The sequence below is a fragment of the Salmo trutta genome, chromosome 7, assembly GCF_901001165.1.
Source record: "Salmo trutta chromosome 7, fSalTru1.1, whole genome shotgun sequence".
Lineage (NCBI taxonomy): Eukaryota > Metazoa > Chordata > Actinopteri > Salmoniformes > Salmonidae > Salmo > Salmo trutta.
This window is the reverse complement of record NC_042963.1, coordinates 8,534,566-8,560,788: the sequence shown is the minus strand read 5'-3', so window position 1 is coordinate 8,560,788 and position 26,223 is coordinate 8,534,566. Positions and strand designations below refer to the sequence as shown.

Sequence of the window (26,223 nt, the reverse complement as noted above, 5' to 3'; positions counted from 1 at the left end):
ATGAATCACTTGGATCATGGTTGAGAGAGATGTGGCTTGGCAGAGCAGGTCCCTGTGTTGTGTAGATGAGATTACTCTTTATTGAATGACGCAGAGAGACAGCACGATTGCGTGCGGTATGAGTCAGGCATGGCTGTGCGGTATGAGTCAGGCATGGCTGTGCTGTATGAGTCAGGCATGGCTGTGCTGTATGAGTCAGTTATGACTGTGCTGTACGAGTCAGGCATGGCTGTGCTGTATGAGTCAGGCATGGCCGTGCGGTATGAGTCAGGCATGGCCGTGCGGTATGAGTCAGGCATGGCCGTGCGGTATGAGTCAGGTATGGCCGTGCTGTATCAGTCAGGCATGACTGTGCTGTATGAGTCAGGCATGGCCGTGCGGTATGAGTCAGGCATGGCTGTGCTGTATGAGTCAGGCATGGCCGTGCGGTATGAGTCAGGCATGACTGTGCTGTATGAGTCAGGCATGGCTGTGCTGTATGAGTCAGGCATGGCTGTGCTGTATGAGTCAGGCATGGCTGTGTGGTATTTTATCTGCCTCACAAAATGGCACCATATTCTCATATAGTGCACTGCTGTTGTACTAGGGCTCGATATAGGGAATAGGGTGTAATTTAGGGTGCAAGCTTTCTGTTGCTTAGAGATTAGAGGGGATTGAAAAGCAGCTTCATTCAAAATAGCCCTGGAGGTCACTGGCAATTACCCACACATGGCAAAATCAGCAATTAGAGAATCATCTCACCACAATGCGCTTTCCAGGAACCTGGAAGAGTTTGAGTGGAGGGGAGGTGAACGTGTCAAGATGCATGTGTCATAAATGTCAAACTGTTCAAACGAGAGGTTTAATTTTCATTGCTGTGTTATTATGGAGGTGGCGCTTTGAGTGGGGGCATTTTCCTCTACTGAAAGATTAAAACGGAGAGAGATAATCCTTATGACTCTCCGTAAACCTAAAAACAAAATCAACCTATAAAGTTAATTTTGCTTTAAAAATCCCAGCAGATCTAGGCATATCACTTCAGACTGGAGACACACAAACCCATACACAACATCAATGTGTGGTATCAAATGGTATCAAAACACTTCCAGACAAAACCTTGTTATGCGACTGAGAATGGATATATGGCTCTGTCTGCACATCAACAATTAATTCAACAACACTCCCATATTCAAGGACAATATAATTTTAACACCAGAAAACACACTCTTTACCATCTGTCACAACACGAACAAGAGGATTACGGGTGGAGAACTGAAGTACCGGTACCCAGATTAAAGCCAGCAGAGCAGTGTTGTGTTGTGATAACAGCAAAACAGTTGCTATAGCTCACACTGGGACAAAGAAAAGGCTACTGGATCTGGAGATGCACTGCTGATGAGACACAATCAGGCACAACAGCTGCTCAATCTGAACTAAACAAACACGAGCATACAGATGGAACAAATGTGGAAATGACTTATGATTTGTGTTCTAAAGGGGAAAGATCTTTGGTAATTTGTTGAACTTTTTCTCATTGTTAATGTGTATATAGCATGTGGGTGTTAGTGTTAGATCAGGAGAAATAGATCCCTTTCATGGATGATTACTTTCATAGATTACTTGTAAGCATTTGGGTGTGGTTCATCTAACAGAGTTCAGTTTAGGGCCTTGAAGAGTTAAGTTTCAGTAACAGATACAGCACGTTGCTGTAGCGGCCTCTTGAGTTTTTTTTTTTTAAGGGTGCGATTAGAATTTTTAGTTTTGATGAAGATGGAGATTGTTGGGGACAAGAGCCTGTGATTATCTGTATTTATTTCAACACATCAACACTATAGAGACTGAGTTTTCTTCTCCCCATGTGTCCCAGCAAAAGCAGATGTCGCAGGAAACATGTAAATTCTGCCCATTTATAGTGAGACAAGCAGACGCTGTGCTTGGCTAGAGTTTAATGAAGCCGTTTGTCTTCTGTTGGCATCTAAAATGCATATTCCCTCATATAATCACTCTCTCTCCCTCTTTCCCTCCTCGTCATCTTCATTATCATCACATCCACATCAACATGTCTCAGCACAAACTGAGCTCATCTTTTGTCCTTTACTTCACTCTGCTATGTTACATCCATTAAGTTAAACTCATGTGTGTGTTGAGAGGCATTAAATCATTATCCATTGTACAGTTTGTTTGCATTCAAGCTTATCTTGCATTCATTAATAGGCAATTTGGTCACACTTCAGCATTACATTAAAGGAATTAATGCTACAACAGAGTAACAATAAAACCTATTTTCCCTCCATATAGGCGACACACAATATTGTTGGCAGTAAAAGTTGACTGAGAGTTTAAATTAATCTTTGTAACCATTGACATTGGGTGTTTACTTTCTACTGACTGATTGTCATCTTTTTACTTCCACCAAACAACGACTCAGACAGATCAATCTTCATTATGCCACATCATTATACAGAGATTGTACATCAAACCAGTAAGTTAGGAATATTACTGCCAAAAGTTTCTATGCAGTACTTGCCTAAGGATACTGCTAATACTTCATAGCAACTGGTATAAATTCCCTGTATAATTTACCATTAAATATTATACTGTGCATTATATAGGGCCAAGTGGTTATCCCTAAGTGTTTCTCCTAGCAATGCAATAAAATTATTGTATTTTCAGAAATTAATATTGACCTGTGATACTCTACAAGTCTGAGTGCTGATGTGTAATTGATGTGCATCACTTTAAATAGCACTTTGTTACGATATGCAATAACCGGAAAGGTTCCTTTTGAGACAGGCAAAGAGAGAACGAGAGAGAGAAAGAGAGAATGAGATAGAGAGGGGGGGGGCAAGGAGAGAGAGCAGTCGTCATGAATAATCTGTTCTGGGATGTGAGTGAACCCAGTCAGTTCAGTTATCTGGTCTATTGTCAGTGCCCTGTCTGTACGCCCCTGGCCTTGCAGCTCTGCTATTCTCCTGTAGCAGCCCAGAGATGAGAAGTAGACGGGGAGCTGGTGAGATGGGGATTGATTGACTTGTGGAGCTGGGATGGGAAGCTAATCCTCTGCTGCAGGCTGTGAGGAGAGATGCGCCCTTCTTCTTTCTCTTCCCCAGACCTTGTCTGGAGGCTAACACACTTCCTTGTTTCTCTCTTTCCCATCTCTGGGAAGGAAATGAGGGACAGGGCTGTGTTGAGACCGGCAGCAGTTTGAAATGGAGTTAGTGGAGCTTCTCCCTGGCAGACAATGTGATGGGCATACGATCTATAATCTAGTTCGCTGCACATTTAATCTGGGAAACAGGCTTTGTAGAGCAGTACGTACTTTGGTAAGAAAAACAACATCACATTGGCTAAAATGAAATGCAATATTCCAGTGCTCAGTCAAGGAGTTGTATTTATTGTGTGAGAGGGATACTGTTGTAGGCTACTAAGAGCAACATATGATTTTGCTCTCTTCTTAATAACCTTTCCAAACACATAGGCCTGTCTGTGGAGAAAAGGGCCCTACTCACATTCCACTGGGAGCTGAATTTTTGTGGACATTAAGACCTTGCAGCAGTCTTACCTGGCTAGCTGCTGCTTCTTTTCATTATAACACCCATTAACTGTAGAAATGATTTAAAATACCAGCAACGGGTGGGGGGGGTGCCCTTGGCTGGAAATGCTTATTATTGTTATTATTATTGTGATTATTTTCTACTAAAGCAGCTGATGGAGAGAACCGAAAGAAAGATAATCACAAGGTGGATGAGAAATAGCATTGGCGGAAAATGTCACAACATATCACACTCTCCCATGCAGCCAAGGAAACTCATTCACAGATGCAAAGGGGAAATAGAGATTATTAGAAACGAGAGGAGAGGAGAGGAGAGAAGGAGAAGAGAGGTGGCAGAGGAAGAAAAGAATAAGCAAAGGCATGAAGGAGTAGGATGTCATGAGCAAGGAGGGCAGATTTGAGAATGGAGAGATACAGTGCATTTGGAAACTATTCAGACCCCTTGACTTGTTCCACATTTTGTTACGTTACAGCCTTATTCTAAAATAGATTAAATATTTTTTTTTGCTCATCAATCTACACACAACACCCCACAATGACAAAGAAAAAACAAAGAAAAAAACAAGCCATGAGGCCAAAGGAATTGTCCATTGAGTTCCGACACAGGATTGTGTCGAGGCACAGATCTGGGGAAGGGTATCAAAAAAATTCTGCAGCATTGAAGGTCCCCAAGAACACAGTGGCCTCCATCATTCTTAAATGGAAGAAGTTTGAAACCACCAAGACTCTTCTTAGTGTTGGCTGCCCGGACAAACTGAGCAATCGGGGGTGAAGGGCCTTGGTCAGGGAGGTGAGCAAGAACCTGATGGCAGCCTGCTTGGAGTTTGCCAAAAGGCACCTAAAGACAGTGAGACCATGAGAAACAAGATGAAACCGAGATTGAACTCTTTGGCCTGAATGCCAAGCATCACGTCTGGAGGAAACCTGGCACCATCCCTACGGTGAAGCATGGTGGTGGCAGCATCATGCTGTGGGGATGATTTTCAACAACAGGGATTGGAAGACTAGACAAGATCGAGGGAAAGATGAACGGAGAAAAGTACAGAGCTCCTTGATGAAAACACTGCTCTGGAGCGCTCAGGACCTCAGACTGGGGCGAAGGTTCACGTTCCCACAGGACAACAAACCTAAGCACACAGCCAAGACAATGCAGGAGTGGCTTCGGGACAAGTCTCTGAATGTCCTTGAGTGGCCCAGCAAGAGCCCGGACTTGAATCCGATCTATTATCTCTGGAGAGACCTGAAAATAGCTGTGCAGCAACGCTCCCCATCCAACCTGACAGAGCTTATGAGGATCTGCAGAAAAGAATGGGAGATACCCAAGAAGACTCGAGGCTGTAATCGCTTCCAAAGGTGCTTTAAAACCTCTTGGGGCGAGGGGGCAGTATTGAGAATTTTGAAAAAAATATGTGCCCATTTTTAACTGCCTCCTACACCAACTCAGAAGCTAGGATATGCATATTATTAACAGATTTGGATAGAAAACACTCAGAATTTTCTAAAACTGTTTGAATGGTGTCTGTAAGTATAACAGAACTCATATGGCAGTCAAAACCCTGAGACAAATTCTAACAGGAAGTGGATATCTGATGTGTTGAATTACTTTTAAGCCTATGCCATTGAAACACACAGGGACATATTAATCATTGAGCACTTCCTACGCCATCCACTAGATGTCACCAGTCTTTACAAAGTGGTTTGAGTCTTCTACTGTGAAAACTGACCGAACGAGAGGCTTAGAATATTGGTCATAAGCGGATGGCCTATACTACTCTGGCGCGCGAGTGCATGTTTGGGTACTCTCGTTCCAATACGTTTTAAAAGAGAATGCAATCGTCCGCCTTGAATATTATTGAAGTTCTGATTGAAAAAGGCCCTAATGATTTATGCTATACAACGTTTGACATGTTTGAACGAACGTAAATATTTATTTTTCCCTCTTTAGTGAAGACAAGTCCGGCGGGCGTCGTTCATGTTTTTGAGTAGCCTACAGGACGCGCTAACAACACGGAGCTTTTTGGACATAAATTATGAGCTTTTTCGAACAAAACTACATTTGTTATGGACCTGGGATTCCTGGAAGTGCCTTCTGATGAAGATAATCAAAGGTAAGGGAATATTTACATAGTATTTTTGATTTTAGATGTCTCGCCTAGTCTGTATCGCCAAGCCTATTTTTCTGAGCGCAGTACTCAGATTATTGCAAAGTGTGATTTCCCAGTAAAGTTATTTTTAAATCTGGCAATGCGGTTGCGTTCACGAGATGTTAATCTATAATTCTTTGAATGACAATATAATATTTTACCAATGGTTTCGAATAGTAATTATTTAATTTCTTGTGCTGATTGACTGGCTGTATTGGAGGGAAAATATTTTCTCAACATCAACGCCATTGTAAAATGCTGTTTTTGGATATAAATATGAACTTGATAGAACAAAAAATGCATGTATTGTCTAACATAATGTCCTAGGAGTGTCATCTGATGAAGATTGTCAAAGGTTAGTGCATAATTTTAGCTGGTTTTCTGCTTTTGGTGACGCCTGTCTTTGCATTGACAAAACATTACTTGCTTTCGCCGTAAAGCCTTTTTGAAATCGGACAACATGGTTAGATTAAGGATATGTTTAACTTTCAAAGGGTGTAAGATAGTTGTATGTTTGAGAAATTTGAATTATGACATTTAATTGTTTTCAAATTTGGCACCCTTGATATTTCACCTGCCGTTGATAGGGTGTACCAGGGGTGGGACGCTTGCGACCTAGCCCATAGAAGTTAACAAAGTAAAGGGTCTGAAAACTTATGTAAATGTGATACCAAATGCAAACATTTCTAAAAAAAAGTTTTTGCTTGGTCATTATGGGGTATTGTGTGTAGATTGAAGATTTTTTTTATTATCAATTTTAGAATAAGGCTGTAACGTAACAGAATGTGGAAAAATCAAGGGGTCTGAATACTTTCCAAATGCACTATACACCCTGAGAGAGAGGTGTGAGTGGAAAATGTCAGGTGGATACGCACGCAGGTAAAAGGAGAATGAAAACAAAAAATGAGATAGCAGTGGATGAGAGGCAATTAAACAATCTATTTTGAGAATGATAACACATGCAAAAAGGGTACTTATACACCATTATATCCCCTCTTCACACAGCCAGAAGGTAGAGAATGAGCTGTATATAGTGGTCTTGTTTAGTCTCCCTAGTGAGTGAAGGCCCTTCACTCACTAAATCACACACACATTCCTCTCTCTCTCTCTTACTCTCTCTCTAGTGGACGATGTGAAAGACTATAGCTTCATGCTAATCTGATTGGCTGATCATTGCTGTAAATAAGCCCAGCCACAGCCAATTTAGCAATGGGAGGGTGTTATTAAGAAGGATGACTTCAGGGAGACAACTGAGGAGGACAGGTGCACTGCTAGTTTGACAAATTAGTTTCAAAAGAGACTTCTGGTTGTCATTTCATTCTATCAAGCTACTGGAAAGGCTACTGACAAGACTAAAAAACAGCAAGTGAGGTATGAAAGCATACTATTCACTCAACATCAAGCAAGCTCAACCATCATTATGTTATTATAACATGGTACAATGGCATGAGCCACAGTACTTACTGTAAATACAATTTAAGTAATGGATACCTAATTTGTGACTGGTTACAGGATGACAGGCGTTTGGCGCTAGTTCCTATATCACAGGAGGGCCGTTCGAAGAAATTATCATTATAATAATAATCGTTTGCAGAAATCCCTTTTTGAATATGTGAACTTTAATGTGCCTTAATTACAAACATGTATGTGATCTTTTAATATAAATAAATTCTAATTACGAGCCAAGGAGAAAGCACAGAGGTCATCCATGCCTATTTACTCTGTTCCATCTGACTGCGTAATCCACTGTCTCATCAGCCCAGCCAGGCAATGTATAAACTTGATCTCCACTATAAAAAGCATCTAGACATTATCTCACATTTCTTTTAGACTAACATTTAGTTTTCAACAGCGGAGATTTGTATAAACCTCTGTCTGTCTTTCTGACAATCGCAACACTGTTTCAATATTCAAATTAGATATCCAGCTGTCCCACAGTAATGAACGTGTCGGGAGGAGACAGACAGGCAGGCAGCTTTTCTCAGCCAGTCGAAATCATGAATCAGCTGGCATCATTTTTATGGAGATATACAAAGAAATGTCAATTGAAAAAAGGCCAAACGAAATGAAGTGCAGCTAGTTTGCAGTCTTTCCAACTTCAGTTTGAAGTAATTGTGTTAGCTGTGTTGTTGACTAGCTCCTCTGAACAACAGTTTCCTGACGAGAGAGCACATTTTCTATGCCAAGCGAAATCGCACCTCATTAGCTCATTGTTATGTACGTGTCCAAATAAATGTCACAATAAAACAGCTTAAACAAATCAAAATGTAGCTACTGTTGTTATTCTGGCCTCACTGTTTGACGTGACTGTAAGTTAGCCATTGTAGGCTAACTAGCAAGCAAGGGAACAGCCAGTATGGCAATGACACATTTAGAACGAACGACTGTGTCACGTCCATAGATACAGAACAAAAAGACTGAATGACTGGGTAGCGTCTCTGGCAACCGAACCAATAGAACGAACAGCTTGGGTAGCAACCCTAGATTTGTGTCAGGACTATATCTTGTGGAAGGATGAAATAGTATGAATAAATTAATCAAAATAAAGTTTTTAATGAAAATATGTCAATCATTATTTGAATATGTTGGTAACCTGTTGTGTGAACACTGGCCCGAAGCCAGTGTTTGGAGGATATATATGCACGGTTTGTCGGCCCGAGATGAATATATCCTCCAAACACCAGCTTCTCTGGCATTATCACTTAAATGGATATCTCATTGTTCAAAGATCACCATACATAAAGTGTTCAACACAGTGTATCTCTGGTGATTTCAACATAGCAGGAAACTGATCTGTCGTTAATATCAGTGGTCTTTCTAACTAGGGGGCTTGTTGGAACCTACCATGGCAGAGACAAACCATTAAACTGTAGCCTGCCGCCATGCCTCCCTCCAAGAACTAAGCAGCTGATTGGTCTCCCATTTCCGACTAATGAGAGACAAACTAGGAGGATGAGTCAGTCACCCCACTTTACCAACACCCTGGCTGGCAGCTTTCATCACTAACGCTCACGGCGATGCCACAGCTTTGTGCTGTCTCTGAAATGGCCTTAAAACCAAAGGCAAAAAAGAAACAATTAAGGCCTTTTTCTCCTCACAGTGACAGGTGATGCATCTGTAAGGTGCTACACTTATATTTCTGTAGTTTCTTATACAATTTCAATTAAATGTAAAAAAGTGGTTCAAAAGTTTAGTGAAAACCCTAGGGAAAACAGTACAGCACACAACAACTTATCAGAATCTCGTTTATTGTCCTACAAGAGGAAAATCTATACTATACTACACTACAACATACAGTATATACACACAGCCTCCATTCAACGACTATAGTCACATCTTCACCATGGCAAACTACTTTCACCATGGACACTACACTCTTAGAAAAAAAGGGTTCCAAAAGTGTTATTTGGCTGTCCCCATAGGAGAAAATGTTTGGTTCCAGGTAGAACCCTTTTTGGTTCTAGGTTGAACTCTTTTGGGTCCCATGTAGAACTTTCTGGGGAAAGGGTCTACATCGAACCCAGTAGGGTTCTACCTGGAACCAAAAATATTTCTTCAAAGTGTTCTCCTATGGGGACAGCCGAAGAAACGTTAAAGGTTCTAGATAGCACCTTTTTTCTAAGAGTGTAGACAGATTTGTAACAACAACAAACAAGGCAAACTTTTCTCTCTTGCCAATTTAAAAGTGTCCTTTAATCACAGACATGGGAACATCTGAAGGACGACTGCTTTTCTTCTCTAAGGGCTCTCTCTCGCTCTGGCGAGGATGAAAACAACTTGTTTGGTCAGAAAGCGGGAGAGAGAGTGGGAGGGAGAGAGAGGAGGGAGAAAGAGAGAGAGAGGGTGAGAGAGCGTCAAGGTTAATGAGACAGAGAGGCGAGACAGGAGAAAACAGAAGGCGAGGCAACGGCAGGCTGTGATCTCCTCCGCTTCCCAGACCATATCCCATTACAGCGCCATTATCCGGGGCCGGACGCCGGCTCCTCTTCCCTGTCCCCTCCCCATCCTCCCCTGTGCGGCCCGCTTTGAAGCCCTGGGTCATAATTGATTGGCTGTGTAGAAACACATGTCTGCTACGTAGTTAACCTCTTCCCCCGCAGCTCTCCTCTTCATAAAGGGACAGCTCTGACTGAAACACAGAGGATGCAATCAAAAGCAGCACTCAGTACATTCAGAGGGAGGAGGTGTCCTGGCTCATCCTCCCATCTCTCTCTTTTGGACGGGAGCCTGTGCTCTGCAGATCTGGCTGCTGGAAGGACCTGAGACAGAGTATTTTGGTGTTCGTTATTGAGGGGAAGCTGAGGCCTTTTAAACACCCTTAATTGTGCAACCAGCCAGCTAGCCTGGAGCTCATCTAACCTATTCAGAATGCTTCAATCTGTTAAAAGCACAGTCAGCTCCAAATCCCAAATTAGCTGGGCATTGATTCGTCAATAATTGAATCACAGCCCTCAGTTGAGTTCTACATTAAGCAGTAAAAGCCCAGCCAGACACAGATCTATATAATGTAGATCTGTAATCTGTCAGACTAAGGCATTGTCAGTGGTGAGTGATCTAGAATGAAGCCCCAGATGCAGTGCAGTGGATTGACATGATGAGTCACGCTGCTATCCCCACGGAGCCCATCTCCATGTAATCCGCTAGTTAACGTTAATCCATCTCAATATCTCCCTTGGCCTGATTCACCACTGACTGACTACCTGGAGGTGTGGAGCAGACTTAGCTCTAAATCATTGTATCAGAACAGTTCTGAGCGCTGGAAATTACTCAGGCCATTACAGAGACAAAAGTCTCATCTCAGCATTTAGCATAGCAATGAAGCAGGACAAGCAGAGCAGCAGTAATCTGAAGTACTGTAAGGATAGTAGAGGCCTACAGTAAGTGGAGGGACAGAGCACTGCTTTTCTTTCCAAGTGAAGAAGGGGGGATGGAATTGTTGTTCTTTGAGTTAAAGAGTGCAGACAGTGCAGCAGATGATTGACAGGTCCTCTGTTCACCCAATGAGCAGTCATTGAAGCTTATCAGGCCTCTATGGAGCTGTGCACTAGAGCTGAGAGACAAAACACATAGACACCATGCTCGCTGCTCCGTCTTAGATTTTCAATTACACTAGAATGGAAGCCAGTTTGCTCTGATGAATACCGAGGCATCACCCTGCCGAAATGTGTGTGGATAATATCCCTGGGTGGGCGAGTGGTGCAGCATTCTGAGCGGGCCCTCCCTCTAAATAGTGTCTGTATTGAGGTCGCCTCACCGTATGTCAGTGTTCAAAACAAACAGTGCTCTGCTCCCTCATGCATACATAAAGAGCTGCTGATATGAGGCACGGTGGCGGTTGGCGGCCGGCGCAGGGCTTTGATAATGTATTCATCACTCTAAATGACAAGTGCAGCCCACCAGGAGAGTGTTTAACGTTTAAATAAAGAGCAGTGAAAACAGCCATTCAACAACATGCAGGACAGACGTTGGCTGCACATTAAATAGCAGCACTGACACTGCAAATCACCTCGGACTAAGACCTTAAGTAGAACATTCTCATAAACATGCACGTTTTGGTAGCTTTTAATATCTCAAATAGTGGTAGGGGGTTTTGGGAGTGAGGCCATGATGTTGCCCAATATTGGATAATCAGATAGGATTCATGCCAAAACCTTGGAAATTCAGAGTTGCAAAAGCATATACAGAACAAACAACGGTATATACAGTTGAAGTCGGAAGTTTACATACACCTCAGCCAAATACATTTAAATTCCGTTTTCACAATTCCTGACATTTAATCCTAGTATATATTCCCTGTCTTAGGTCAGTTAGGATCACCACTTCATTTTAAGAATGTCAAATGTCAGAATAATAGTAGAGTGAAGTATTTATTTCAGCTTTTATTTCTTTCATCACATTCCCAGTGGGTCAAAAGTTTGCATACACTCAATTGGTATTTGGTAGCATTGCCTTTAAACTGTTAAATTTGGGTCAAACATTTCAGGTTGCCTTCCACAAGCTTCCCACAATAAGTTGGGTGAATTTTGACCCATTCCTCTTGACAAAGCTGGTGTAACTGAGTCAGGTTTGTAGGCCTCCTTGCTCGCACACGCTTTTTCAGTTCTGCCCACACATTTTCTATAGGATTGAGGTCAGGGCTTTGTTATGGCCACTCCAATACCTTGACTTTGTTGTCCTTAAGCCATTTTGCCACAACTTTGGAAGTATGCTTGGGGTCATTGTCCATTTGGAAGACCCATTTACGACCAAGCTTTAACTTCCTGACTGATGTCTTGAGATGTTGCTTCAATATATCCACATCATTTTCCTTCCTCTTGATGCCACCCATTTTGTGAAGTACACCAGTACCTCCTGCAGCAAAGCACCCACACAACATGATACTGCCACCCCCATGCTTCACGGTTGGGATGGTGTTCTTCGGCATGCAAGCCTCCCCCTTTTTCCTCCAAACATAAGGATGGTCATTATGGCCAAACAGTTCTATTTTTGTTTCATCAGACCAGAAGAAATTTCTCCAAATAGTATGATCTTTGTCCCCATGTGCAGTTGCAAACCGTAGTCTGGCTTTTTTTATGGCGGGTTTGGAGCAGTGGCTTCTTCCTTGCTGAGCGGCCATTCAGGTTATGTCGATATAGGACTCGTTTTACTGTGGATATAGATACTTTTGTACCCGTTTCCTCCAGCATCTTCACAAGGTCCTTTGCTGTTGTTCTGGGATTGATTTGCACATTTCGCACCAAAGTACCTTCATCTCTAGGAGACAGAACGAGTCTCCTTCCTGAGCGCTATGATGGCTACGTGGCCCCATGCTGTTTATACTTGCATACTATTGTTCGTACAGATGAACGTGGTAACTTCAGGCGTTTGGAAATTGCTCCCAAGGATGAACCAGACTTGTGGAGATCTACAATTTCTTTCCTGAGGTCTTGGCTGATTTCTTTTGATTTCCCCATGATGTCAAGTAAAGAGGCACTGAGTTTGAAGGTAGGTCTTGAAATACATCCACAGGTACACCTCCAATTGACTCAAATGATGTCAATTAGCCTATCATAAGCTTCTAAAGCCATGACATCATTTTCTGGAATTTTCCAAGCTGTTTAAAGGCACAGCCAATTTAGTGTATGTAAACTTCTGACCCACTGGAATTGTGATACAGTGAATTATAATCTGTCTGTATACAACTGTTGGAAAAATTACTTGTGTCATGCACAAAGTATATGTCCTAACCGACTTGCCAAAACTATAGTTTGTTAACAAGAAATTTGTGGAGTGGTTGAAAAACGGGTTTTAATGACTCGCTGTAAACTTTCGACTTCAACTGTACATTCTCAAGGAGGACTGAAAGAGAGAACATCTGGTGTCTCAGTAGGGAATCAGAGAGCAGGAGAAAATCTGTCTGAGATTCTATCTGCAGCCCCACTGACAAGGGAATCCAAATAAATACCCAGCAACTCTTCTCTTCTAGTTAAAACAGTATCTCTCCTCTAACTTAATCTTTCTGATAGCTCCACTGTGAAAGGCAAGAAGGTGTTGTAGTGAGGCAAAGCTCTGTGGAATTCACCCATTAATTCCAAAAAGAAAGATTGAGCGTTTTTTCCAACAAGCAGAGATATGTTTGACAGTGTTGCTGGAACACAGTCATGGGCGAGGTAATTCAGGTGAATCTGCAACTTCACACCCCAACGAGTGCAAAATGAATCCATTTATTTCTCCTTCTTGTAGAACAATGGCTCGTCCACGCAAACAGAGCACGGTGCTCACCTCACTGCTCTCTGACTGGTTGCAGGGTGACTGGGGGTACCCAGGTGAGGTGGCCCCTAACCTTAGAGCCAGGAAGTCTATGCAAATTCTAATCACCTCTCTACATCACTGCATCTGCCCCTTCTACCACCCCCTCTTCTTACCTTCTCATTATTCTAAACTACACTATATATACAAAAGTATGTGAACAACCCCTTCCCACCCGCTGCTGACAGGTGTATCAAACCGAGCACACAGCCATGCAATCGCCATAGACAAATATTTGCAGTAGAATGGCCTTACTGAAGAGCGCAGTGACTTTCAACGTGGCACCATCATAGGATACCACCTCTCCAACAAGTCAGTTTGTCAAATGTCTGCCCTGCTAGAGCTGTAAGTGCTGTTATGGTGAGTGGAAACGTTAAGGAGCAACAATGCCTCAGCCACAAGTGGTAGGCCACAGAAGCTCATAGAACGTGACAAACAAGTGCTGAATTTTTTGGGGGTCTGTCCTCGGTTGCAACACTACCAAGTTCCAAACTGCCTCTGGAACACAGGAGGTTGGTGGCACCCTAATTGGGGAGGAGAGGCTTGTGGAATTGGCTGGAGCGGAATAAGTGGAATGGCATCAAATACGTCAAACACATGATTTCCGTTCCGGCAATTATTATGAGCTGTCCTCCCCTCAGCATCCCCCAATGCTCTGGAAGAAATGTCAGCACAAGAACTGTTCGTCGAGACCTTCATGAAATGGGTTTCCATGGCCAAGCAGGCACACAAACGTCTAAGATCACTATGTGCAATGCCAAGCGTCGGCGGGAGTGGTGTAAAGCTCGTCGCCAGATTTAGGTATAGGCGACATGGGCAGCCGCCCGGGGCGGGACAGGGCATAGCGCGCCTCTAACTTTGTGATTTGCATGAAGAGGAGGTGGCGAAAAAGGGGCCAGAGGGCGGGCTACCTTCTGAGAATTCTGTATTCCGCCATAAGCAAACAAGAAAACGCTCACCCAGAGGCGCCGCTTCTAGTACCCAAGGACTTTAATGCAGGCAAACTAAAATCTGTTTTACCAAATTTCTATCAGCATGTTAAATGTTCAACCAGAGGGGAAAAACCTTTGGACCACCTAGAGAGTTTATCTGTATTTACACTCCATTTGGCAAATCTGACCATAATTCTATCCTCCTGATTTCTGCTTACATGCAAAAATGAAAGCAGGAAACACCAGTGACTCGGTCTATAAAAAAGTGGTCAGATGAAGCAGATGCTAGGCTACAGGACTCTTTTCCTAGCACAGACTGCAAAATGTTCTGGGATTCCTCCGATGGCATTGAGTACACCACAGCAGTCATTGGCTTCATCAATAAGTGCATCGATGACGTCATCCCCACAGTGACCATACGTACATACCTCAACCAGAAGCCATGGATTACAGGCAACATCCACACTGAGCTAAAGGATAGAGCTGCCGCTTTCAAGGAGCGGAACTCTAACCCGGAAGCTTATAAGAATTCCCGCTATGCCCTCAGACGAACCATCAAACAGGCAAAGCATCAATACAGGACTAAGATCGAATAGTACTCCTCCTGCTCTTATACTCGTCGGAGGTGGAAGTGCTTGCAAACCATTACAGACTAGAAAGGGAAGCATGGCCGAAAGCTGCCAAGTGACACGAGCCTACCAGACGAGCTAAACTACTTCTATGCTCGTTTCGAGGCAAACAACACTGAAACATGCATGAGAGCACCAGCAGTTCCGGAAGACTGTGATCAAGCTCTCTGCAGCTGATGTGAGTAAATAGGTCAACATTCACATGGCCGCAGAGCCAGACGAATTACGTTCTCCGAGCATGTGCTGACCAACTGTCAGGTGTCTTCACTGACATTTTCAACCTCTCCCTGTCTGAGTCTGTAATACCAACATGTTCCAAGCAGACCACCATAGTCCCTGTGCCCAAGAACACTAAGGTAACCTGTCTAAATGACTACCGACCCGTAGCACTCATGTCTGTAGCCATGAAATGCTTTGAAAGGCTGGTATCCCAGAAACCCTAGACCCACTCCAATTTGCATACCGCACCAACAGATCCACAGATGATGCAATCTCTATTGCACTCCACACTGCCCTTTCCCACCTGGACAAAAGGAACACCTATGTGAGAAAGCTATTCATTGACTCCAGCTAGGCGTTCAACACCATAGTGCCGTCAAAGCTCATCAATAAGCTAAGGACACTGGGACTAAACACCTCTCTCTGCAACTGGATCCTGGACTTCCTGACGGGCCGCCCCCAGGTGGTAAGGGTAGTTTACAACACGTCCGCCACGCTGATCCTCAACACAGGGGCCCATCAGGGGTGCATGCTCAGTCCCCTCCTGTATTCCCTGTTCACTCATGACTGCACGGCCAGGCACGACTCCAACACCATCATTAAGTTTGCCGATGACACAACAGTGGTAGGCCTGATCACCGACAACGACGAGACAGACTATAGGGAGGTCAGAGACCTGGCCTCTCCCCCTCTTTTACACCACTACTACTCTCTGTTATCTATGCACAGTCACTTTAATAATACCACCTACATGTACATATTACCTCAACTAACCGGTGCCCCGCACATTGATCCTGTACCAGTATCCCCCTATATATAGTCTCGCTATTGTTATTTTACTGCTGCTCTTAAATTACTTGTTATGTTTATTTCTTATTCTTATCTGTATTTTTTTAACTGCATTGTTGGTTAGGGGCCCGTAAGTAAGCATTTCACTGTAAGGTCTACACCTGTTGTATGTGACTAATACAATTTGATTTGATGAATCACGCTTCACCATCTGGCAGTCCGACAGATGAATCTGGGATTGGCGTATGCCAGGAGAACTCTACCTGCCCTAATGCATAGTGGCAACTGTAAGTGGAGGAGGAATAATGGTCTGGGGCTGTTTTACATGGGTTGGGCTAGGCCCCTTAGTTCCAGTGAAAGGAAATAACACGACAGCATACAATGATATTTTAGACAATTCTGTGCTTCCAACTTTGTGGCAACAGTTTGGGGAAGGCCCTTTCCTGTTTTAGCATGCACAGAGCCCTGACCTTAACCCCATTGAACACCTTTGGGATAAATTGGAACGCCGACTACGAGCACGTAGTAAACTTGTAAACTTCTGACCCACTGGAATTGTGATACAGTGAATTATGTAGTAACCTCCAACCTAAGTGTATGTAAACTTCCGACTTCAACTGTAGCTCCTTCATGTCAGGAAGTTTCTCCACCATAGAGTAGCTAAGCTGATAACTGTTAAACTTCTTGGAGAAGTATGCCACAGGACGCTCAATTTCCTCAAGGTTAGTCAAACAGTCAACCAACTATGGACGAACAACAACCTGCCCCAATGGAGTACACCAAACCAGACAAAAGAGAAGCACAGTGTCAACCACACAGGAGAGAAAAAAATGAATGGAGCTTCCCCAAGACCTATTACTAGCTCAACCCTAGTCTTCATGTAGTTACTGGCGCTGGGACTATCACAGAAGAAGCTCCCAGCAAGCTGGTTACCCCTCTGAGCCACGGATGTGCTCCCGAGACAACTGGTCCAGCCACGGTCACCAAACAAAAATAACAAAGCACTAACACTGCCCAACGTGTGTCGTTAGGCCCTAACGGTTAGGGACACGTCGCTAAACCTACCAGGGGAGAAGAGAAGAGTCCAGGTAGCCAATCCATGCTACCCCGACAATCTCTCTCTGCTAACACCACACAAACACTAATCTGATGTCCCAACAATGAGCAAAGCAGGATCTCCAACTGGAACAGGGTATGGAGATAAACTGTGATCCTCCCTCCACTGCAGCACAAACCAACACTAATTCCACACCAAAGAAAGTAGCAACAGGCAGTATCCAAATGTCACAAATACTTTGAACATGAACCTCAGTAAGTAACTCTCAATCAAAGTAGTGCCCACAACATAACCCACACATACAGAAGTGTTAGCCAAACAATAATCACAAATCACTTTACTTCGAAATACCACCTTAACCAGTGAGCAAATGCTACCAAACAAATGCAATTCCAGGGAGTATATTTTTTATTTCACCTTTATTTATCCAGGTAGGCTAGTTGAGAACAAGTTCTCATTTACAACTGCGACCTGGCCAAGATAAAGCAAAGCAGTGTGACACAAACAACAACACAGAGTTACACATGGAATAAACAAACATACAGTCAATAAGACAATAGAAAAGGTCTATATACAGTGTGTGCAAATGAGGTAAGATAAGGGAGGTAAGGCAATAAATAGGCCATAGTGGCGAAATAATTACAATTTAGCAATTAAAACACTGGAGTGATAGATGTGCAGGAGATTAATGTGCAAGTAGAGATACTGGGGTGCAAATTAGCAAAAAAAATAATCAACAGTATGGGGATGAGGTAGTTGGACGGGCTATTTACAGATGGGCTACGTACAGGTTCAGTGATCTATGAGATGCTCTGACAGCTGGTACTTAAAGCTAGTGAGAGAGATATGAGTCTTCAGCTTCAGTGAAATTTGCAATTCTTTCCATTCATTGGCAGCAAAGAACTGGAAGGAAAGGTGGCCAAAGGAGGAATTGGCTTTGGGTGTGACCGGTGAAATATACCTGCTGGAGCGCTTGCTACGGGTGGGTGCTGCTATGGTGACCAGTGAGCTGAGATAAGGTGGGGCTTTACCTAGCAAAGACGTATAGGTGACCTGGATCCAGTGGGTTTGGCTACGAATATGAAGCGAGGGCCAGCCAAGGAGAGCATACATGAGCAGTGGTGGGTAGTATATGGGGCTTTGGTGACAAAACGAATGGCACTGTGATAGACTGCATCCAATTTGCTGAGTCGTCCGGAACAGCTGGTGCTCTCATGCATGATTTCGTGTTTGTCTTGAAGCGAGCATTAAAGGCATTTAGTCTGGTAGGTCTGCATCACTGGGCAGCTCGTATCTGGGTTTCCCTTTGTAGTCAGACCCGGTGTAGTAGGATTCAATCATAGTCCTGTATTGATGCTTTGCCTGTTTGATGGTTCGTGACGGTATAGCAGGATTTCTTATAAGCGTCTGGATTAGTGTCCCGCTCCTTGAATGCGGCAGCTCTTGCCTTTAGCTCGGTGCGGATGTTGCCTGTAATCCACGGCTTCTGGTTGGGAAATGTACGTACGGTCACTGTTGGGACGACGTCATCAATGCACTTGTTTATGAAGCCGGTGACTGAGGTGGTATACTCCTCAATGCCACTGGATGAATCCCAGAACATATTCCAGTCTGTGCTAGCAAAAACAGTCCTGTAGCATAGCATCCGCATCATCTGACCACTTCCGTATTGAGCAAGTCACTGGTACTTCCTGATTTTGTTTTTGCTTGTAAGCAGGAATTAGGAGGATAGAATAATGGTCAGATTTGCCAGATGGAGGGCGAGGGAGAGCTTTATATGCGTCTCTGTGTGTGGAGTAACCGTAGTCTTTAGGTTTTTTTCCTTACACGGAACCCAAACCGGCTGCACGCGTGCGCCATCGTGCGCTATCGTGCATAAATGTATTTTGTCCCCCTGCACCAAACGCGATCACGACACGCAGGTTAAAACATCAAAACAAACTCTGAACCAATGACATTAATTTGGGGACAGGTCAAAAAGCATTAAACATGTATGGCAATTTAGCTAGTTAGCTTGCACTTGCTAGCTAATTTGTCTTATTTAGCTAGCTTGCTGTTGATAGCTAATTTGTCCTGGGATATAAACATTGTGTTGTTATTTTACCTGAAATGCACAAGGTCCTCTACTCCGACAATTAATCCACACATAAAACGGTCAACCGAATTGTTTCTAGTCATCTCTCCTCCATCCAGGCTTTTTCATCTTTGAATTTATATGGTGATTGGCATCTACACTTTCATAGTATTACCACGACAACCGGCAAAACAGTTCGTCTTTCAATCACCCACGTGGCTATAACCAATGAGGAGATGGTAAGTGGGTACCTGCTTCTATAAACCAATGAGAAGATGAGAGAGGCAGGACTTGCAGCGCGATCTGTGTCAGAAATAGGAATGACTTCTATTTTAGCCCTTGGCAACGCAGACGCTCGTTGGTGAACGTGAGCAGTGTGGGTGCAATAATTGAATAACATAGATTCCTAAATTTACTTTGCAACGCTCACGAACGCGACGCGAGCGTTGTAGTCAGGGTATTAGGTTGCACATGTGACATGCTGGTAGAAATTAGGCCAAACGGATTTAAGTTTGCCTGCATTAAAGTCCCAGGTCACTTTTATTTATTTATTATTATTTTAAAAAATCACCTTTATTTAACCAGGTTGGCCAGTTGAGAACAAGTTCTCATTTACAACCGCGACCTGGCCAAGATAAAGCAAAGCAGTGCAAAACAAACAACACAGACTTACACATGGGATAAACAAACAGACAGTCAATAACACAATCGAAAAATATATATACAGTATGTGCAAATGTAGACGATTAGGGAGGTAAGGCAATAAATAGGCCATAGTGACGAAATAATTACAATTTAGCAATTAAACACTGGAGTAATAGATGTGCAGAAGATGAATGTGCAAGTAGAGATACTGGGGTGCAAAGGAGCAAAAAATGTTATAACAATATGGGGATGAGGTAGTTGGGTGGGCTATTTACAGATGGGCTGTGTACAGGTGCAATGATTGGTAAGCTGCTCTGACAACTGATGCTTAAAGTTAGTGAGGGAGATATAAGACTCCAACTTTAGTGATCTTTGCAATTAGTTCCAGTCATTGGCAGCAGAGAACTGGAAGGAAAGGCGGCCAAAAGAGGAGATGGCTTTGGGAATGACCGGTGAAATATACCTGCTGGAGCGTGTGCTATGGGTGGGTGCTGCTATGGTGACCAGTGAGCTGAGATAAGGTGGGGCTTTACCTAGCAAAGACTTATAGATGACCTGGAGCCAGTGGGTTAGGCGACGGATTTGAAGCGAGGGCCAGCCAACGAGAGCATACAGGTCACAGTGGTGGGTAGTATATGGGGCTTTGGTGACAAAACAAATGGCACTGTGATAGACTACATCCAATTTGTTGAGTAGAGTGTTGGAAGCTATTTTGTAAATGAAATCACCGAAGTCAAGGATCGGTAGGACAGTCAGTTTTACGAGGGTATGTTTGGCAGCATGAGTGAAGGAGGCTTTGTTGCGAAATAGGAAGCCGATTCTAGATTTAATTTTGGATTGGAGATGTTTGATGTGAGTCTGGAAGGAGAGTTTACAGTCTAACTAGACACCTAGGTATTTGTAGTTGTCCACATATTCTAAGACAGAACCGTCCAGAGTAGTGATGCTAGACGGGCAGGTGAGTGTGGGCAGCGATCAGTTGAAGAGCATGCATTTAGTTTTCCTTGCATTTAAGAGCAGTTGGAGGCCACAGAAGGAGTGTTGTATGGCATTGAAGCTCGCCTGGAGGTTTGTTAACACAGTGTCCAAAGAAGGGCCTGAAGTACACAGAATGATGTCGTCTGCGTAGAGGCGGATTAGAGAATCACCAGCCGCAAGAGCGACATCATTGATGAATACAGAGAAAGGAGTCGGCCCGAGAATTGAACCCTGTGGCACCCCCATAGAGACTGCCAGAGGTCCGGACAACAGGCCCTCCGATTTGACACACTGAACTCTATCTGAGAAGTAGTTGGTGAACCAGGCGTGGCAGTCATTTGAGAAACCAAGGCTGTTGAGTTTGCCGATAAGAATGCGGTGATTGACAGAGTCGAAAGCCTTGGCCAGGTCGATGAAGACTGCTGCACAGTACTGTCTTTTATCGATGGCGGTTATGATATTGTTTAGGACCTTGAGCGTGGCTGAGGTGCACCCATGAGCAGCTCGGAAAACAGATTTCATAGCTGAGAAGGTAGGGTGGGATTCGAAATGGTCGGTGATCTGTTTGTTAACTTGGCTTTCGAAGACCTTAGAAAGGCAGGGTAGGATAGATATAGGTCTGTAACAATTTGGGTCTAGAGTGTCTCCCCCTTTCAAGAGGGGGATGACCGCGGCAGCTTTCCAATCTTTAGGGTTCTCAGACGATATGAAAGAGAGGTTGAACAGGCTAGTAATAGGGGTTGCAACAATTGCGGTTGATAAGTTTAGAAACAGAGGGTCTAGATTGTCTATCCCTGCTGATTTGTAGGGGTCCAGATTTTGTAGCTCTTTCAGAACATCAGCTATCTGAATTTGGGTGAAGGAGAAATGGGGAGGCTTGGGCAAGTTGCTGTGGGGGATGCAGAGCTGTTGACCGGAGTAGGGAGCGCCACTTCTGGATGAGCATTTTCTTGTTTGCTTATGGCCTTATACAGTTCGTTGAGTGCCGTCTTAGTGCCAGCATCGGTTTGTGGTGGTAAATAGACAGCTACAAATAATTTACATGAGAACACTTTTGGTAGATAGTGTGGTCTACAGCTTATCATGAGGTATTCCACCTCAGGCGATCAATTCCTTGAGACTTCTTTAATATTAGACATTGCGCACCAGCATTTATTGACAAATAGACACACACCCCCGCCCCTCATCTTACCAGATGTAGGTGCTCTGTCCTGCTGATGCATCGAGAAGCCAGCCAGCTCTACATTATCTGTGTCGTTGTTCAGCTACGTCTCGGTGAAACATAAGATATTACAGTATTTAATGTCCCGTTGGTAGGATAGTCTTTATCATAGATTTTCCAGTTAGTTTTTCATTGATTGCACATTTGCCAATAATACAGAGGGTAGTGGTGGTTTACCTACTCATCTGCAAATTCTTACAAGGCACCCTGCCCTCCTCCCCCTTTTCCTCTGTCTTTTCTTCACGCTGATGACTGGGTTTTGGGCCTCGTCTTGACAAAGCAGTATATCCTTCGTGTCGGACTCATTAAACAAAAACACTTTCTCCAGATCGAGGTGAGTAATCGCTATTTTGATGTCCAGAAGCTCTTTCGGTCATAAGAGACATTATCTACAAAATGAGTTAAACAATGCGAAAAAAAACAACAAAATATCACATTTGGTTAGGAGCCCGTAAAATGGCAGCCAATATGTCCCTATGGCCCCTTGTTGTTGTTTTTGCCATGTGGGTGTTCAATTCGATACAACTTTCTTTATTCCCTCAGGGACAGGGTTTTACTCCAGCTAAGGGGTCAGCTGGGTTTATTGTATCAACAACAGTTCTGCATCAGTTCTCTCGTCTCTCTTCCTTTCCTAACATACTAGAACCTAAAAAGTGAGCTCCTGGCTGAAAAGTTAAGAAGTACTGAAGTGTAAAAGTCATGGAGGAAGTAGAGCGAGGAAATCAATAAGGGGAGTGTATGCTGCCCCTAGAAACACATCACAATGACTTCCTCTACCCTCTCACTCAGACCCCCCAGCCCTTATTCATATAATTATACACAGTCTGATTTTTTTTATATATCTCTCCTCTCTTTCCCACTCTCTCCCAAATCACTTTCTCCTCACTTTCCCCTGTAAATACAGTGCCTAATGAAAGTCTACACACCCCTTGCAGTCTTCACATTTTGCTGTCCTAAAATGTTATCGGGATTACATTTCATTTTTTCCCCTACCGATCTACCTACTCCACATTTTAAAAGTCAAAGAAAAATGATAGAAAAATGTTCTAATTAATACAAAATTAAGATGTATTGATTGCGTATGTCTTCACACCGAGTTAATACTTAAAGGTAGATTTAGTGAAATGGCGTTGTCACGAGGAGCACTGCAAATATTGAGATGATGCGAGATGCAAGACTTTGCTCTGACAATCAGACACAGTATATGTGCACGGTCTCGCTTCACACAGTTACAGCGTGGTAGCCAGGGGACCAAAACAGCAGAGAAGTTGAGCCTCGCACTTCAAAGCTCTTAGTCGTTGTGGAAATTAACCTACTATGCTGTTTACTTTCTGCATCTACGTCATATCACCGAGTCTACCTTTAAGGAGAAGTGTATCTATAATTCTTTCAATAACTGTTGTACATTTTATCAACGTTTATGATGAGTATTTTTGTAAATTGATGTGCTCATTCACCGGCGGTTTTGGGAGGCAAAACAATTCTGAACATCACGCGCCAATGTCAAATGGGGTTTTTGGATATAAATATGAACTTTATCGAACAAAACATACAGTACATGTATTGTGTAACATTGAGTCCTGGGAGTGTCATCTGATGAAGATCATCAAAGGTTAGCTGTATTTCTGGTTTGTGTGACGCCTCTCCTTGCTTGGAAAATGGCTGTGTGGTTTTTCTTGTTTAGGCGCTGTCCTAACATAATCTAATGTTATGCTTTTGCTGTAAATCGGACAATGTGGTTGGATTAACGAGAAGTGTATTTTTAAAATGGGATATAATAGTTGTATGTTTGAGAAATTTGAATTATGAGATTTTTGTTGTTTTGAATTTGCCGCCCTGCTATTTCACTGGCTGTTGACTAGTGTGTCCCGTGGGTGGGACGCTAGAGTCCCACATGTCCCAGAGAGGTTAATGCAACCGCTGTGTCAGATTTCAAAATAGCTTTACGGCGAAAGCACATTGTTCAATATTCTGAGTACAGAGCTCAGCCATTAAAGCAAGCTATACAGTTACCCGCCAAGTTCTGGAGTCAACAAAACTCAGAAATAGTATTATAAATCTTCACTTACCTTTGCCGATCTTCGTCGGAATGCACTCCCAGGACTCCCACTTCCACAAGAAATGTTCGTTTTGTTTGATAAACTCCATATTTATGTCCAAATACCTCCATTTTGTTCGCGCGTTCAGATCCCTATCCAAAGGCACAATGCGTGAGCGCAAAACCAGAGACAAAAAGTCAAAATGTTCCATTACCGTTCGTAGAAACATGTCAAACGATGTTTACAATCAATCCTTAGGGTCTTTTTAACATAAATCTTCGATAATATTCCAACCGGACAATAGCGTATTCATTACAGAGGAAAAAGAAGGAACGGTGCGCCTTCGTGACTGCGCAGTAAACAACTCATAGTTCAAAGGCTCGAGTCAGCTCTTATTCTCGCCCCAGTAACAGTAGAAGCATGAAACAAGGTTCTAAAGACTGTTGACATCTAGTGGAAGCCTTAGGAAGTGCAAAATGACCCCACAGACACTGTAGTTTGGATAGGCAATCACTTGAAAAACTACAAACCACTTCCTGGTTGGATTTTTTCTCTGGTTTTTGCCTGCCATATGAGTTCTGTTATACTCACAGGCATCATTCAAACAGTTTTACAAACTTCAGAGTGTTTTCTATCCAAATCTACTAATAATATGCATATCCTACCTTCTGGGCCCGAGTAACAGGCAGTTTAATTTGGGCACGTCACTCATCTGAATTTCCGAATACTGCCCCCTGTCACTAAAAAGTTAAGAATAATAAACCATTCAGCAGGTGCTTTTATCCAAAGCAACCTTTTACATTTTTTCTCCACCTTTACAGGAGTCACACTCTCTCTCTTCTTTGCTCCCTCTCTCCCCCTCCCTTCCTCCCTCCCTCCCTCCCTTTCTCCCTCTTACTCTCCCTCTCTCCTGCCCTCTGCCTCCCTTTCTCCCTCTCAGCCGGAGCTCTCTGCTGATCAGGCAGGTTGACGTTTATTGTCATGATTGTAAGGACGGACGCTGGAGATGAGAAGCAGGTACGGGGAGTCAACATTTAATATAGCACAGACATTAAACAAGACAGGAACAGCGTCAGCACCGGGTAACACAACGACATACGAACATTAATCCTGAAGCAGGGAACAGAGCTTGGGAACAGACAGATATAGGGGAGGTAATGACACAGGTGATTGAGTCCAGGTGAGTCCAGGTGAGTGCTGATGCACGTGACGGGGAAGTGGGTGTGCATAATGATGGTGGCCTTCGAGCGCGAGGGAGGGGGAGCGGGAGCAGGCGTGACAATGAGTCTTGTCCTGGAGGCAGAACTGAGCTATTTCCCCTTAGATAGGCCAGCTTCAAAATTGTCAATATTGTAGAAATTCATGAAAACAAACATTTGCTTTTCAGTCTTAATTTAAGGTTAGGGTTAGCAGTGTGGTTAAGGTTAGGGTTAATGTTAGGGTTAAAAATCAGATTTGATGACTCTGTGGCTGTGCTAGTTGCCACTCTGCAGAAATGCCTCCAGAACAAGATTCACGACGAAAAACGCTAACCTGCGCTGGTCAGTGGGAGGGCTGGAACATTCATTGGAGTGCTCCAGATAAAGACATGTGTTAGATCGATACCCTGTTAGTAGCCGGCGTAGGTGTGTTGTCATGCAATCATCTAACATATTGTTGCAGACGAGCTTCAGCCTGTCCATGACAGAGGACTTTCCGCAGGCCAGGGGCACACACACAAAGGTACAGGTACAGCAGAAATCTGCCTTCTGCTGCCATCACGACCACAATGGAAAAACAAGAAAATATACACAGACAGGTGCACACGCACACGCACATATGCATGCACACACGCACGCACACACACACACACACACACACACACACACACACACACACACACACACACACACACACACACACACACACACACACACACACACACAGAAGCTGAGCATGGCATGCAGTGCACAGACAGAGACTGGGACATTACTCCAGCAAATACCCAGAGGGCATGTTCTTAGACATACAACACATGGCTCAAATTGCCTTCATAAACTATGATTTATTAGCAGGTTACTGCAGCTGCTAGACTGCTCAGTGCATGAACATCATAACAGGCAATTGTTTTACAGAAACCTGCAGTTAAAAAAAAGAGAAATAATAGTCATAACTACACTATTGACAGCAATGGTC

The 26,223-nt window shown here is 43.5% G+C and overlaps 1 protein-coding gene across 3 annotated transcripts in view; it reads right to left on the bottom strand.

The window, feature by feature from the left end:
* Positions 1 to 26,223, bottom strand: part of cdh13 (cadherin 13, H-cadherin (heart)) — a 493,352-nt gene that overhangs the window by 24,715 nt on the left and 442,414 nt on the right. The gene's annotated exons all lie outside the window — the stretch shown is intronic.